Raw genomic sequence first — 16,308 nt, forward strand, 5'->3', positions numbered from 1 at the left:
CTTTCTTGGAGTGAAACATATAAATCTTTAGTACAATTTGATGAAATCTGATCCCTTTTAATCCCCTGTAGTTTATATAATGTTGGGCTGGCAAGAGGCTCAGCAGTTAAAAGTATTTGCCAAGCAAGCCTAACCGCCTGGATTTGACCCCTGAGGGCTGCCCTCTGACCTCCTCGTGTGCCTTGGCATGCACGCACGCGTGTGCACATCAGTGCAAGAATACACAACCATTTCAAAAAATCGATTAGACTGTAGCATGATGACATTCTAAAGCCTCCCCTTTCTTGTCACACTTAAGCCCCCACCCCACTCCACCAGCGGTGGCCTCCGCTCATTTTCTCCACCACAGATGGTCTTTGTCTCTTCTTGGACTGGAGCTCTTTGGGTGTTTTTCATAATGAAGCAGACATTTTTGTTGCATGGTGTCTTCTGTAAGCACTAATCACTTTCAGACTCTTGCCAATTGTAATCTCTTCTTTGAGGGGAGTAAATGTTCCACATTCATCTTCTCATGGAGTGCTTTCAAATCTGCAAGTTAAGAATGACAAATATGGGCTGGAGAGATGGCTCAGTGGTTTAGAGCATGCACTGATCTTCCAGAGGTGCTGAGTTCAATTCCCAGCACCCACATCAGGCAGCTACCTCTAACTCTAGCTCCAAGGGATCTGATGATGTTGGCCTATGCAAGCACCTGTACACACTTACACATATACATAATTTAAAAATAATAAAACTATCTTTTTTAAAGAAAAAGGAAAAAATGACAAATACAGATGATGTAGATGTAAAAATTTAAATGCAAATATAAAATCCTATCTTTGCACATTGGATTTACCTCCACTGTGCCCATGGCATCATGGAAGCTGTATGTTGAGTCTGGATACGAATCTGAGTGCCTCAACTCCACCATGCTCTGAAATTTCCCCATTATTTTTCCCTCTCCTGGATTTGTCAGCATATGTTTGAGATTCACCCAGGCTTGTGTCTGCCACTGTCTCCTTGTATTTTCTAGTAGAATCCCATCTTATGGAGCTGTGCACTTCATGTGCCCATGCTCCCATTATGGAAGTCACACCTTTTCTGGCTTTGAATTGTTACAGTAATGCTGCTATAAATGCCTATAGGCAAGACCTTTCCTGAATGAGTCTGGGCTTTGTTGTTTTCTTATCGCTATGCAGACAAGCTGGCCTCAAAGTTGGAACCCTTCTGTCTCAGCCTCCCAAGTGAATGTGGTTTTTTTTATTTATCTTTTAAAAAATATATATTGATCTTGAATGAGTTGGGAAGAAATAGCTAGGTCATGGGACGTACTGATGGTTCTCAGCGGCACTCTTACCCTGCGAGGAAACTCACGAAACAGGACAGAACCCACTAACAAGAGTTTTATTGAGGAAGGGAGAAGGGATAGCTGTGTTCAGGCCTGCTGAAAGGACATGTGAGGGAAGGGGATGGGGGGGGGGACGGGACACGGGGACATGGGGCCCACCTTTTAAGGACTACTCCACAAATGCACATAGATCATGTGGTCACGCCGAGTGCAATTTATGTGACCATGCAGCGCATGGGTTACATAGGAGTATGACCTGGAAATGACTAAGTGTCCCGCAGGGGCATGCGTGATCATGGGGCCATGGCTGAAATTCCTATCACATACTATGTTCAATTTTGCAACCAGCCTTTTGTCCACAGTGGCCAACCACTTACATCACCGACAGCCAGAGCTGCAGTCCCTCCGTGTCTGATGCTACCCAGGCCTCCCATCTGAACCCAGGGAAGCCAAATTTGTTTTCCTCTTAGAGAACTGTTCAGCACATCAGTTTCTCCGTCATTAGCCCAAGGCGAAGAGCTTCCAGGTTCTTTTCAGAACATGTAACGTAAACTTCCCTGCTACTCTCTGTGTGATGGCTAGTCTTCTGTCAACTCCACACAAGCTAAAGCCATCTGAGAGGAAGAAACCTCCATTAGGAAAATGCTTCCATAAGATCAGGCTGTAGGCAAGTCTGGAGGACACTTTTTTTCTTTTCTTTTCTTTCTTTTTAAGACAGGTTTCTTTGTGTAGACCATGCTGGCCTTGAACTCACAGAGCTCCACCTGCCCTTGCCTCCAGAGTGCTGGGTTAAAGGCATGTGTCACCACCACTACCAGGCAGACATTTTCTTAATTAGTGATTGATGGGGGAGGGCCCAGCCCATTGTAAGTGGTGCCATCCCTGGGCTGGTAACTGGGTTCTATGAGAAAGCGGGCTGAACAAGCCATAGGGAGCAAGCCAGCAAGCAGCACCCCTCCATGGCTTCTGCATCAGCTCCTGCCTCCAGATTCTTGCTGTAGTTGAGTTCCTGTCCTGACTTCTTTTGATAATGAACTGTGAGGTAGAAGTGTAACAAAATAAACCTTTCCTCCCCAAGTTGCTTTGGTCCTGGTATACTTCATCCCAGCAGCAGTAACCCTAACTAAGACACTATTCTTGTCAAAAAAAAAAAAGTTACTGGGAAGGAGAGATGGCTTAGCCATTAAAGGCCAGGCTCACAACCAAAAAAAAAAACAAAAAACAAAAAGTTACCCATCTGGGCATGATACACACCTATAAACCCAGCACTCAGGAGGCAAGATGGAAAGATTCTGAGTTAGAGGAAAGCCCTGGCAATATGGCAAGACTCAGTCTTAAAGATGTAAAGGATTTCTTTCTTTTGTAAAATGTATTTGTTTATTTTGCATGTTTGTGAAGAACACACACACGCATGGTATATGTATGGTGTCAGAGAACTCGTGGGGTTGACTTTTTCTTCCTCTCTGTGCACTATGGGGCTCAACCTCAGGTAGTCAGGCTGCCTTTTAACAGCTGAGCTGTCTCACTGGCCCATTGCTTTTTGGGTTTGGTTATATAAGGTAATTAAGAAATCATCCTTGAGAATGTGTGGTTCGGTATGCGGAATTCACTTCTGGTAGAGCTGAGTTCCATCACTGCGGTTGAGAACCATCTGGGCCTTTTCCCTAGCCACATGCTCTCTGAACATGCTTCCTGAGTTGTGTGTGTCGCGCCCTCTCCCTACAGGCAGCCCTGTCAGTAGTCATGGAACCACAGTTTGTAATCCAGCGAGAGAGTTACGAGACATAATCTAGTCCATCAAGCATTCTCCCTGGTCCCCTGGCTGTTTAGCGCTGGGAACACCCGTGCTTACTTGGATGGGTTACATGAGTCTTTATTTGTCTGCTCAATTCCCCATAGAGCCTGTAGCATGTGGCAGATCCTTGCTCTTTGCTTGGTCAATAGTTAGTGTTGATGACAGAAACTGTGACCTTCATGTCAGACGGACACCGAGTCCTTGACGACTCTGCACCTGTCTGTGTTCCTCTGGCCTTGTCTTATGCTGCTGTGCCTGGCTTGCTTTCCAGTCCCTCTTCACTTCAATAACTCCTCAAATAATCACCAAGCTGAGGTTGGTTCATAAATAAATTTAGGCTAGTTTGGTATGCAGTTTAAGGCATTAATTTGGAGAGGATGTGGCAAATTGGAAATGTTTAAGGCAGAGAAGAGATGAATCATAACAGGTTAAATGTCATTCTTTTATAATTAGGGTAATTAGAATTGTCATTAGTTGCTAATTGTCATTGACATTAGTCACAGGATCCAAATTAAAGCAATCTAAGTATCCATCAGTAGATGAATGGATAAACAAACTTCAGCATATACCCATAATCAGTCATAAAAAGGAGTGAAATACAGATACATTAATAAATGTATAATAAATAACATGGCTGAATGTTAAAAACATTATACTTAGAATAAGCCAGATCCTAAAAGAGATATTGTATGCTGTGGGATGTTCTGTATGCTGTGAATGTGTTGCTCTGATTGATTGATAAGGAAAACGCTGATTGGCCAGTAGCCAGGCAGGAAATATAGTGTAGACAGGATAAGGAGAGAGGAGAATTCTGGGAAGTGGAAGGCTGAGTCAGGAGACACTGCCAGCCGCTGCCACGAGAAGCAAGATGTGAAGGCAGAACTGGGAAAATGTACCAAGCCACGTGGCTAAACATAAATAAGAATTATGGGTTAGTTTAAATGTAAGAGCTAGTCAGTGGTAGGCCTGAGCTAATGGCCAAGCAGTTTTAATTAATATAAGCTTCTGAGTGATTATTTTATAAGTGACTACAGGGTCTGTGGGGCTGGGCAGGACCGGAAAAATCTTTAGCTATACCTTGCCCCTGCTTCTCACTCATTTCTGTCACCAGCAGGCCTCATGGATGGAAACCTCCAAAACTGCATGCCAAGTGAAACTTTATTCTCTGTAAATCACCTCAGGTATTTGTCACGATGATGAAAGGTTGACTAACACACCAACCGAATTTTCAACAGGAACAGAGGCGGTTTCAGTCAGCCCCTCCTCCCCGATGCCTCCCCCCATACCTCTGTCAACCCAATGAGATCTAGTGTTACCTCCAGGTGTGTATATGAGGTGAATGAACTTCTCAGAGAAGTTCAATTGAGAAGGAACAATCCGCCCTGAAGACGCGTGGCATCATCTCACGAGCTGAGTAAAAGAGAAAGGCCGAGCTCTAGCATTCTGCTCTCTCCTTCCCGACTCTGGATGTGGCCGGGTGCCTTCTCCACCATGAGGAACTGTGCCCTCAAACTATGGACCAGATAAATCTTTCCTTTTGGGTCAGGTATTGGGTCCCAGCAGCGAGGAAAGCAGTGAATACATTTCTTCTGTCCAGAACTGTTGTGAGCTCTGAGGGGGCCTGGGCAATAATAAGGACGGCTCTCTCTGTAGACAAGACAGCCTTAGTCAATGAGACAATGACTTGACCCAGGACCACACAGAGATCCACCATCTTTCTGGGTTGTGTGTGATACTGACAGACACGTTTCTTCCAGACTCTTTATAGAAACATTTCTACCATCAACAAATGAGTTTCAAAGCAGTGAGTTGTGAGCACCATTCGTCTTTTAGAGCTGGAGAGCACAGTTTACCAAACGCCACACCTCACTCAAGGTCAGTGCTGATGAGAGACTCTGCACTTTGCTCTCTGTGGAGGACAGCTGTGGTATTGCAGTTTCTGGGGTCTCCAGGCCCCACTCTGAGGTCTCCTTGTAGATGCTGCTTTGATTGGTCAGACATGAGCCTTGCTTCTGGTCTGCATGTCAAGGCTCAGAGCCCCTGATGGGACGATGCAGCTGCAGAGCCTCATGCACAGTCAGAATTAGTTCAGGATAAAAGTGATTTCTCAGAAATGTAAAAACATGAATCTTAAAATGTGCAGATCGCAGACCCTTTTAAAAGAAAGGTTTCAACAATACGCATGCACCACCGTGCTTCAGTTACCCAGATGGAATGGGACATGGCTTCGTCTTCTGACGAAGTTCGTATTAGACACTTTTTACAGCATACTAAGCCACAGAGCGATCTTCCCCTATCTTTCCTGTGAATTCCCCTAGACTGAGCAGCAGATAACCATTTTTCTTCCTGCTCCCATTTCCTAGAGTTAATACTCTTACTTTTATGCCAGCCTCCCTTTCGCATGCTCTCCTGAACCCCAGATACTCACAGAATGAGTAATTTTAGACCTGGAAGGAAACGGGAGCCTCTACAGTCTTTGCTGTCAGCTAGGGCAGGACTGTGGGTTACCAAGGAAACGGAATAACCCAATATTGTGTGTAATGTGGACTCAGAATTGTTCCCTGTGCATCTGGAGGAACAGGGTAGTACGACTTTGTCTTAGCTGTCATTGCAGAGTTCCAGAGTCCTTCTTCTTTACATCTTATAGAATGCTCTGTTCATCTGGAACTAGCCACCGAGTGAGAGCTACTCCTGCTCCCCAATGTATTTCTATCTACCCCTTAGTGTTTGGGACTGCCAATGTGTCCGTTTCACGTCATTTGATGAGTCAGTGCTTGACTCAGCCACATAGAACCTGAGGAGGATCTGAGGGAGCACAAACGATCTGGGTCAAAGGTCTGGTAGCCCCAAAGGAGAGCAAAAGGAGTCCACATTTGCTGGGTATTCCAGTCTTAAAACTGACAGGTTCTGGTTTCCAGAACTGAGCAGCGATGAAGAAACGGACTCCCCAGAGTGCTGGCCTGTGACGACACAGTCAAGGTTCAGAGCTCTGGAAATGCAGGCAGCGGGTTCGGTTCCCAGATGTATCCAAGCAACTGAGGTGGTCTTCCGAGAAACAGTCTCCCTGCCTCACAGACGTCTGGATTTCAGCTGCCCTGACAGACACCATGGCCATGGCCACCAACACTGAGTGACAGACGGTGGCTCGCAAACAGGTTGACGCCGATAGGCCTTGAGAGTTTCTGTTTTCTTTTCAAAATTAAAAAAAACATAGAACTTGTAAGGGTGGGTCAGCTTTCTTCTGCTTTTCCCCCACGTGGGTACGGTGTTTATTGGTTCGTCACTTTCCCTTCTGTCTTCCATCGAGTGAGCACACAGCAAGACGAAGCTTGCTGGAGGTCGGCACCTGGGCTTGGGCTTGTAGCCTCCAGAATTTCGAGAAGTGAGTTTCTGTCACTTCTATCATTGTTTTGTTTGTTTATTTGTTTTTTGTAGTTGTTGGTTTTTTGTTGAGATGGGGTCTTGAATATCCCAGGCTGGCCTAAAACTCACTATGTAGTTGAAGATAACTTTGAACTTCTGACCTTCTCACCTCTGCCGCAAAAGTGCTGGGATTACCAGTTTATGTGGTGCCAGTGATCGAACCCAAGACTTCATGCAAGGCAAGCATTCTGCAAACTGAATTATGTCTGCAGCCCCTGAATGTCTATTCTTAGTAAATTACCCTCCCAAGGTATTTTGCTCTAACAACACAGTGGCTGCCTGGTTAGACATCCCCCAGGTACCCATCTTACTGCAACACTGTAGACACGGAATACCTGTCTGAGCCATGACTGTACTTCCATGCCCATCCAGATGGCCCAAGTACCAGGCTAAGAGCAGTCCTTAGGACTGGGCACAGCCTGGTACTTACCACCATCTTTCCCCCACCAGGTCTGTGCTTATGATTTCCCAGCATCCTTCAGACAGAAGGCCAACGTTTACAGTTGGGAAAGAATCGTATCTATTTTATTCACATTTTGATTGTTGAAAAGAAAGCAGGATTCAGAATAAGAGTGCCTGAACACAAAGCTCAGAACGGCAACCTCCTGCATGGCCTTGAGCATCTCATTCAACGTCTCCTGAACTCGGTTTCCTTGTTTGCAGAATGGGAATTGCCGTTACCCCTGCTTTATTTACCTCTCAGAGAGATCAAACTAACGGATGCCATGACAGCTCAGCAGCCTCCCACCTGAGTCTCTCAGGATCTGGGTCTGCTTTTATCTGCCTTCCAAGTGTAGGCATAGCACCTGATCCACAGTCAGTAGAGGTATTGGTTGGGTTAATCCACTTTGAGGGAGACAGTCCAGAGCTAGACAGAGAAGAGGGAGGAGGAGCAGACGTGGGAGCATGTGGCCTCAGCATGTTGTGATCTTGTTCTCCGGCTGCTCTTTTAGGGCTTTTTATACTGGACTAAATTTTTACTACCCTGAAAATCTGCAGTGTTCTCTCCCTCCCCTGGTTGCTATTGAGACCAGAACTGCCTGCAAGAGCAGCTGAGCAATCCATCAGGCTCTGCAACTTGGCTGGAGATGTGAGCCCACTCCAAATGAGTCTTTCAGTGGCACCAGGCTCCGGTGGGGGTGTTATAACTTCATGGCTACACATTACAGGCATTGTTCTAAGCTTGCACAAAAGCATTTGCTCAATTCAGCTGCCCCGAGTTCTGCACCAACCAGCTGGGCAAACTGCCCATCCCTCTGCCACACTCTTTCCAGACCAAATATGCTGAGTAATCATCCCAGGGTTTTCTGGCAAGGGGCTAGCTATAGACAGAAGCATCTGAGACACGGCTACCTGTAGACATCTAGGGAGGGGTAGCTGTAGACAGAGACATCTGGGGAGGGGTACCTGTAGACAGAGGCATCTGGGGAGGAGTACCTATAGACAGAGACATCTGGGGAGGGATACCTGTAGACAGAGACATCTGGGGAGGGGTACCTGTAGACAGAGACATCTGGGGAGGGGTACCTGTAGACAGAGGCATCTGGGGAGGGATACCTGTAGACAGAGACATCTGGTGAGGGGTATCTGTAGACAGAGACATCTGGGGAGGGGTACCTGTAGACAGAGGCATACAGGGTGGGGCTACCTGTAGACAGAGGCATCTGATAAAAACCAGAAGGATTTTGTTATTGCTAATTAAAACTTGGTTTTCTTTGATATAAAATTTGTGTATACTTCTAGGTGTTAAGTGTGACTCCCCAGTCAGGACATTGAACCCTTCTATCACCTCACAAACTTACCCTCTGTCTCTTCTCTTTCAATCTTGCTTCCTCTAGCAGGCAGCAATAATCCTGGTTGCCATCATAGCAAGTGAGTTCAGCCTTTTCTAGAGTTTCATATAGGTGAAACTATTTACCATGTACTCTTTCTCTCTATGTTTTTAAAAAAGATTTATTTGTGTATGTGCACATGCACCAGTATCTATGGCTGTCAGAAGGAGGTCATTGGATCCCTTGGAGCTGGAGTTATAGGTGTTTGTGATATGCTTCATGTGTGTTCTGGGACCTGAACAGTAAACATTCTGAACAGTTAAGCCCATCTCTCCAGGTTCTGTATCTGAGTTCTTGTTTTTGTCTTTGTTACTGCATAAATCCATAGTGCATTATTTTATTTTTGTATTGCTGAGTAATTTCCCATTGCACAAAAATATATCAACTTATTTCTGTGGCTGAAGGAGACATTCAGGTTTTTTTTCTTTATTTTATTTTTCATCTATCATAAGTAGGGTTGCTATAAGGATTTATGTAAAAATTTATGAAGGCATGTTTTACCTAGCATTGCTGACTCATGTGGCAGGAAATGGTTAACTCCGTAAGAAACTGTCAGGCCCCATTGTTCCTAACCATTTCATCTTGCATTCCCACCAGCAGTGTGTGAAGCTCCAGTTGTTCTACACCCTCACTCCACCTGCCTGTCTTCCCACCATCTCAGTGGGAATGACACATTGGTCTCTCATGGGGTCTGTGGAACCTTCCCGGAATATCTGTTTGCTACACGGAACTCTAGGTGAGAGAGGAGAGCAGTGGGGGACTTTGGTAGCACTGAGGAGTTCTGGCCCTACAGCCTCTACATCCACTACATCCATTCTCTGTCCTTCACCAAGTTCTGCTGATTTTCCATTTTCAGAATTATCGCTATCGTTAATGTTCTGGCAGTTTCTATTTTGGAATTGAATCCCTGAATCTAGGACAAAGTTAAGCTCCTGTTCCCAGAGCAAGAAGGTCCTTGAGAGCAAATAGTATCAAGAAGGGTGCCTCCTTCTCTGCCCCCTTCAGGCCTGCTGGCCTTCCCTAGGAATGATTTTACTCGCAGCTTCATTTATTTATATTTTTTAAGATTTATTTTTATTTTATGTGTATTTGTGTCTCTCCTGCATGTGTGTCTGTGTGGGGCTGTTGGAGCCCTTGGAACTGGAATTAGACAGTTGTGAGCTGCCATGTGGGTTCTGGGAATTGAACCCAGGTCCTCTGGAAGAGCAGTCAGTGCTCTTAACTGCTGAGCCATTTCTCTTTGATCAGACACCAAATTTTTTTCATCATTTGGAACAGACAGCACTTTGGGTAATGAAGAAGATGCCCCAGAATCATAGAACATGAGTCACTGCCCACCACCCTGGTAAGGATGTCGGTAAAGTTCTGGGGACTGAATGGTGCCCTTAACTTGAATCTTCAATCTTGGATCCTGGGAGCTCTCCAGGGTTCTGGATTTCTGCCTTGAAGTAGCATCTCTGCCACCAGACACTAGTGTTTCAGCCTGCATCCCCAATGTCATCTCTGCGTGGTGAGCACCGTTCTTCTTAGACAAGCTTATAGCTCCAGCCCAAACCCAGATATCCATGACTGTCTTCATGGTAGCTGCTTAGGGTCAAACTGCCATGGCCTCCCCATTTGAGTGCATCTTAAACATGGGATGAGTCTCCCAAGGGCCTCATTGCAGTGCAGATTCTTAATCTAGGTTTGAGAGGGCCACAGCCCTGCATTTTCTACAGCTCCCAAGTGAGCATGATGCCACCAGTCTGTGCACCACACTGACCCGTGGCTCTAACTCCTGTCCCCACTTCCACTCTTGTCCATCAGCAGCTCTAAGGTTGTCATTTTGAAACACCATTTCAGTGTTTGCTATGCTGTGGGATTCTGTGCACTGTGAATATGAGTTGCTCTCATTGGTTGATAAATAAAGCTGCTTTGTCATATGGCAAGGCAGGTTATAGCCAGGCAGGGAATCTAAGCAAAGATACAGGGGTGGGGGGAGGTAGAGTCGGAGAGACACCAGCCTGCCACCCAAGGAATAAGATGCCAGCAGACTGATAATGCCACAGCCATGTGGCAAAACATAGATGAATAGAAATTGATTAATTTAAGATATCAGAGCTAGCTAGCAATAAGCCTAAGCCACAGATCAAACAGTTTGTAATTAATCTTAAGCTTCTGACTGGTTATTTGGGAACAGGAGGGCTGGAGAGATTTGTCCATCTCCATTTCTTGGTACATTTAGGGAAAGAGCTAGACTCCTTATTGTGATAGGGAAGCTCTGCCCCTTGCGTGGCTGTCTGCCCCCTGCTCTCTCCACTGCAGCCTCCTGACTTCTGACCACTTCAGAGACCCTTATCATTACCAGCCCCAAGGCCTGGTGCATGCCATTGCTTTTGCCTGGACCCCCTTCTTCTCAGTAGAGATGACTCCTAGTTCTTCAGGGCTCCACTGAACTGTTCCCTTCTTAGAAATACCCACCTGGAAGGTAAACTCTTGGAGGGAGTTTATTAGCTTCACCCTTGTGATGCACACCCATTAGCTATTTGTATGAATGAGTGTAGCTTACTCATGAGTGTAAAACATAGATTACCCAAAATGTTCTTGACTGACATAATTTTTACCAGGTTCCAAACAGACAACTGGGTTTTCTTGCTGGTAGATCACTCCCTAATTCCATTACATTCCCAAGCATTGGCCTATGGCTTTCCAACTGCTTTCTCTCTGAGATTTCCTGTTCCACAAACCTGCCCATTTTGAATGTTTTTGTTAAGCATTGTACAACAATAATTCTCATTCCCCATTACTTTTGAATGGTGCTCAAGCACTTAGCCCAGCTGAATGCATCCATAATCCCAATTCATAGCCTTGCTCTGTCCTTGCCCATTGCAGTGAAAATTCTTGAGATCTCCCATCAAGAGTTTCACTTCTACATCCAGGAAATGTGGGTGAGTCTTGCATCTTGCTTTGGCCAACAGAATGCACTGGATTGACAGGATGCCCATTTAGATCTAAACTTCCAGAGGCCTGGTAGTCCCCACTGTTTCAGGATTGTTCCCTGAGAAAGTGATACTAGATTACCTGTGGAGAGGGAGGGACCACATGCAGAGGTGCCTTCTTGCCCATGGAGATCAATCTCTGAGCTGCCTTGTTTGGGGTTAGCTAGAGGAGGGAGACCTGGCCATACACCTCTGGTGACACACTAGAAAGATTATCAGGTCTCAGGAACTACACTCATGGCCATGGCTTAGTATAAGGAGAGGAGGAGTGGGGGGTCTGTAAGCACTGCAGCTCGGATGGAAAGGGATCCTGGTGGTCCGGAGTCAAGGAATACCACAGAGTCACCATAAGCGTAGCAGTTTATAGCCCTGCTCCAGGGAAAGGTTTCCACAATATAACAGCTCTGCTCCAGCAGGGGAGGGTTTCCTCAGAGAAAGTGTAACAGTTCTGCTCTGCTCTTCTCCACTCTGGTTCATGTTGTTATTTCTCTGCTCCGCTCCCCTCTGGCGAAAAAAGGTCTCACCCAAAGAGATTTATTTGGAGGGAAGAATCCAGGAGGGTGGCTGCCTCTGCCAGGGTGGAAAAAGGCAGTTCCCAACTAAACAGGTACAGGGCTTATTATATAGGGCTTCTTAGGGGCAGAATTTTTCCAGGGTGAAGATTTTCAGGTTGGGAATTGGTCGGGTTTCAATCCCAGAGTTTGGATAAACTCCGAGATTAGCTGGATTTTGTGCTCGGGGATTGGTTGGTTTTCCTGCTCAGGAATTGGTTGTTTTTTGTGGTGAGTTGGTCAGGGGCAGAGTGTGTTTCTTTGGCTCTGGTTTCAGGGCCAGGGTGTGTTTCTTTCACTGGCCCTTTTAAACCTTTTGGCTCTGGTTTCAGGGTCAGTGAACTGGCTCTGGTCTCAGGGTCAGGGTGTGTTTCCTTGGCTCTGGCTCTGATCCGGGTGTTTCTTTGGCTGGCTCTTTTACCCTACAGGGTCACCGAGGGAAAAGGAGAAGTCAAGCAGAGAAGGAGGAGTCTGGAATGCAGGCCTGCTGAGTTTCCCTCCAGGGCAGCCGGAGAGTTTCTCCAACAGTGACACTCAAGGACACATGCCAGAGTTTCTGTCTGGGGCTCTTACCAGGGACTCCAGTTCAGGCCTGTCACAGAGGCCTGGTCACAGAAGCAGAAAGCACAGGCTCACACGACCAGTTGCAGCTACTGATATTCCAGGCCACTGTACGTCGATCGCAGTGTTAGCCCAGGGTGGGCAAGCTGGAGCAGCAGGGTTCAGTGTCGCATCATGTATGCAGAGCAGCCTTGCCAGAATGCTAGACCCCCGAAAGTGTCCAAATCCTGGTACCTTCCAGGACAAAAAGGATGCTGCTTGTGTGATTAAATTGGAGATTTTGAAAGATTATATAGGAAGAGAGAGAGAGAGAGAGCGAGAGAGAGAGAGAGAGAGAGAGAGAGAGAGAGAGAGAGAGAGAGAGAGAGAAACATACACAGAGAAAGAGAGGGAGGGAGAGATGAAATTCTGTTTCTGGTTTTAGATAGAGGGTCAAGAGTCGAGAAATGCAGGCTGCCTCTTCAGGTTTATAGAAGCAAAGTCACAGATTTTCCTTTAGAGCCTTAAGAAGAAATTCAGTCCTTCTGACCCAGTTTAGATTTTTGATGCCCAGTAATGTAAGATAATACGTTTGTGCTGATCTTAGTTCATGGTCATTTATTACATCAGCAACCAAGAACTAACACAATTGGTGACATTGGAAATGTTCCAGAAGTCAAGTTCATAGTGGCCAGCCCAGGGTCAGCTCTACAAGCAAGTCCTTATAAAGGGGCCATCAGGCCTGTGCTGTTAACGCTTCATAGCTCTATAGTCATCCAGGCAACAAACAGGTGAGAGGGCGCTGCTCAGTTGGCACAGACGCCCACCCAAAAGAATAATAACATCTTGGTGGGCAATGCTACTATCGTGGGTTTACCATGATTTGAAATAACAATCACTGCTTTATGGAGTTGGGGGCCTTCAGGCAGGGACTGGGATGCAGCCCAATGGTAGAACACGGACTCAGCACACAGGAAGCCTGAAGTTTGATCCCTAACACCACCAAAGACAAGTTAAAAATAAAAACAAAAGAAAGGCACAAACAGAACACAAAGCCTTCGATTTGGAGTTGGGGGCCTTACCCGTCAGTTTTGTCTTCCCTCGTTGGCAAGTGCTGTTTTCTCTATGCCGACCTGTTCAGTGTCACCCAAGCAAGCCTTGCTGTCTGCCTAGCTGCAGAGCCTCCCTGTGTCTGCGACGGCTTTTCCATCCACAGCTTTGCCTCCTATTTCAGACTGTAATTGACAGGCCTTTGGCACGCACTTTTGTGAGCATCCTCTTTTCCAACTCCAGTCAGCCGATGCCATTTGGAATTTGGTTAGGATCATGCAGTGTGTTACTAGAATTAAACAGGCGTGGAAGTCATTGCCATCTGTAAGCTCTCAAAAGAACAAATACTTAAAAACACTTTCCTCTTAGAAGGGAAAGAAGTTGTGAGAGGCACCCAAGATATTATAATGACAATTTCTTTCTGGTGAGAGAGAGGTTTATTGATTGTCTATGAAAGCTTGCTTCCTCAGTCACAGGGCTGGGCTGGGCGGTATCCTCACTGGCACACTGACTACTCCTGTCTTATAAATGTTAAGAGCTAATCTGGACCAAAGTTAGAGAGCTTGTTGTATTTCATTTTAGCCTAAGAGGCAGCTACACAACCAGCTGGTGTTCCGAGGGGAAATGGCAAATCTTATACAAAATGGCGACTGGAAAGCACTTCCATGGGGCTATTAAAAACAAAAACAAAAACAAAACCCACAAACCACATCTATGGAGTGATTCCTGTGTCCTAAGCCTGGGGCTCAGTCACGGGAACGCAGAACAATGTAGAACAATGAGACTTTAATCTATGGAACTTATAACACACCGTCACTTAAGAATGATAATAATTAAAGTCCAGAGTGAAGGAATTTCTCTAGTTCTGCAATGATATAGAAAGACATTTGAAGCTTTAAAAAAAACTGGCATGGCACCCCAAGAATTTCCCAGTATCCTTTGAATACTGTAGTCTGTTTATTTCCAGTTTTGTGCTAATATTCCACAATAATTCTGGTCAATGATTGGTTATTGAGTGTTGCATGAGTTCCTTCTTCGTGGCTGTGACAGAATCCTGATAAATCAGTTTATGGAAGGAAGGGTCCCTTTGACTCACGGTCCAGGGCGGGGGAGTCAGTGGCAGGCACCCGGAGCATCTGGTCACGTGGCATCCACAGGATGAGAGGAATGTTGCAGGGGGAGAGGAATGCTGGGCTGGGCTCTTCTGTTTATCCAGTCTAGAATTCCAGCTCCTGGACTGGTGAGGCTCACATTTAAGGTATTTCTTCCTAACACAATAACCCAGTCTAGAAACTCCCTCACAGATATGGTCATGATTTGTCTACTAGGTGATTCTAATTTTGTCAAGTTAACAATCTATATTAACCATAACTAATTACTCTACCCTAGACACTTGATACCAAGGAAAATATGAAAAAAAAACAACAATGAATTTAAAATTCCATGAGTTATCTGCCCTTTTGACTCATGCATTATTACAGACACAATAAATGAAAGAGAGAAAAGCATAACAGATCTATTTAATCAATATTTTACATGACACGGGAGTCCTCAGAATGAAAAACAAAGATCTAGGGAAGATTGTTCGTTTTCACTGAAGAATGGACAGCTGTTCCAAACTGTAATTAGACAGGGGTGAGCTAGTGTGACAGGTTGAGCGGGAACCTAGCCAGGTCTGTGTGTCAAGATTCTTCCTTACCTTTCTGTGTCGCATTCCTTCCTCCCAGATGTAGGGCAGGATACTTCTGGAATGGCTTATCAGATAAGGAAGGCCAGAGAATTTCTTCTTGCTCAGACAGGAAGGGGAGGGGGAGGGTAGCCACATTCTTCAGCTTGTGCCTTGCTTAAAAAAAAAGGAGGGCCAGAGAGATGGATCAGTGGTTAAAAGCACTGGCTGCTCTTGCAGGGGACCTGAGTTCAATTCCCAGCACCCACATGGTGGCTCACAACACTGTAACTCCAGTTCCAGGGAAGCCAACATGGTCCTCTGACTTCTGTGGGCACGTGGTACACATACCACTCACATACATAAAATAAATTTTAAAAAGAAAAGCAGACTATTAATAACAGAGAGAGAGAGCAGGAGGAGAAGGAGGAGAAGAAGAAGGTTCTAGTTTCTATGACTCAGCATGGGACAGAGGAATTCTGCTTTCTGACTCCCTTTGGGGAGGACTAAGGGGCAGGACGACACTTCAGAAGGCTTTCCAGTGTCCTCAAGCTAAAAGTACTCAGGGAGCCAAGGTGTACCACCTTGGGAGAGTGTCTTCTGAGCCAGCATTCCTCTATTAAAACAGGTCTTTTACGTTGATTCTGCGATCTATTCTTTCCATATAATTATTATTTATATTCTCAGAGTTTAATGTCATTGAGGAAGAGCAGCTCTCTAGGTGTAGGAATGCCCTGTAAGACTTACGATCACTGGCATGGCCGGGCGGTGGTGGCGCACGCCTTTAATCCCAGCACTCAGGAGGCAGAGGCAGGCGGATCTCTGTGAGTTCGAGGCCAGCCTGGTCTACAGAGCGAGATCCAGGAAAGGCGCAAAGCTACACAGAGAAACCCTGTCTCGAAAAACCAAAAAAAAAAAAGATCACTGGCATGGCTGTCAACGTGAGCAGCAGGGAGCATTCACACACCTCAGCGGCAGGTCTGTATTTTGGGCACAGAGTGGGGCCTTGGCCCTCCAGCACCACTGCTTGTGAGAGCAGCTTTTGCCATAGTTTCAGAAAGAACTGCAGGCTTTGTTTTAATGTGTTAGCCTTGGGTAGCAGGGGTGTGCGGCTCCTATAATCCTGCACCACAGACCCAAGGGCTG

The 16,308-nt window shown here is 45.9% G+C and overlaps 1 long non-coding RNA gene across 1 annotated transcript; it reads right to left on the reverse strand.

Moving 5' to 3' along the window:
• Window positions 1–240: 240 nt before the first annotated feature.
• LOC128116429 (uncharacterized) lies at window positions 241–16,060 on the reverse strand. The gene is made up of 2 exons (XR_008220450.1): window positions 13,529–16,060; window positions 241–528 (listed from the first exon to the last, which is right to left on the reverse strand). It is a non-coding gene; the product is annotated as an uncharacterized LOC128116429 (long non-coding RNA).
• Between the last annotated feature and the right edge of the window lie 248 nt (window positions 16,061–16,308).

Source organism: Peromyscus californicus, unplaced genomic scaffold (genome assembly GCF_007827085.1).
Source record: "Peromyscus californicus insignis strain IS unplaced genomic scaffold, ASM782708v3 Scaffold_20__1_contigs__length_68692818, whole genome shotgun sequence".
NCBI lineage: Eukaryota > Metazoa > Chordata > Mammalia > Rodentia > Cricetidae > Peromyscus > Peromyscus californicus.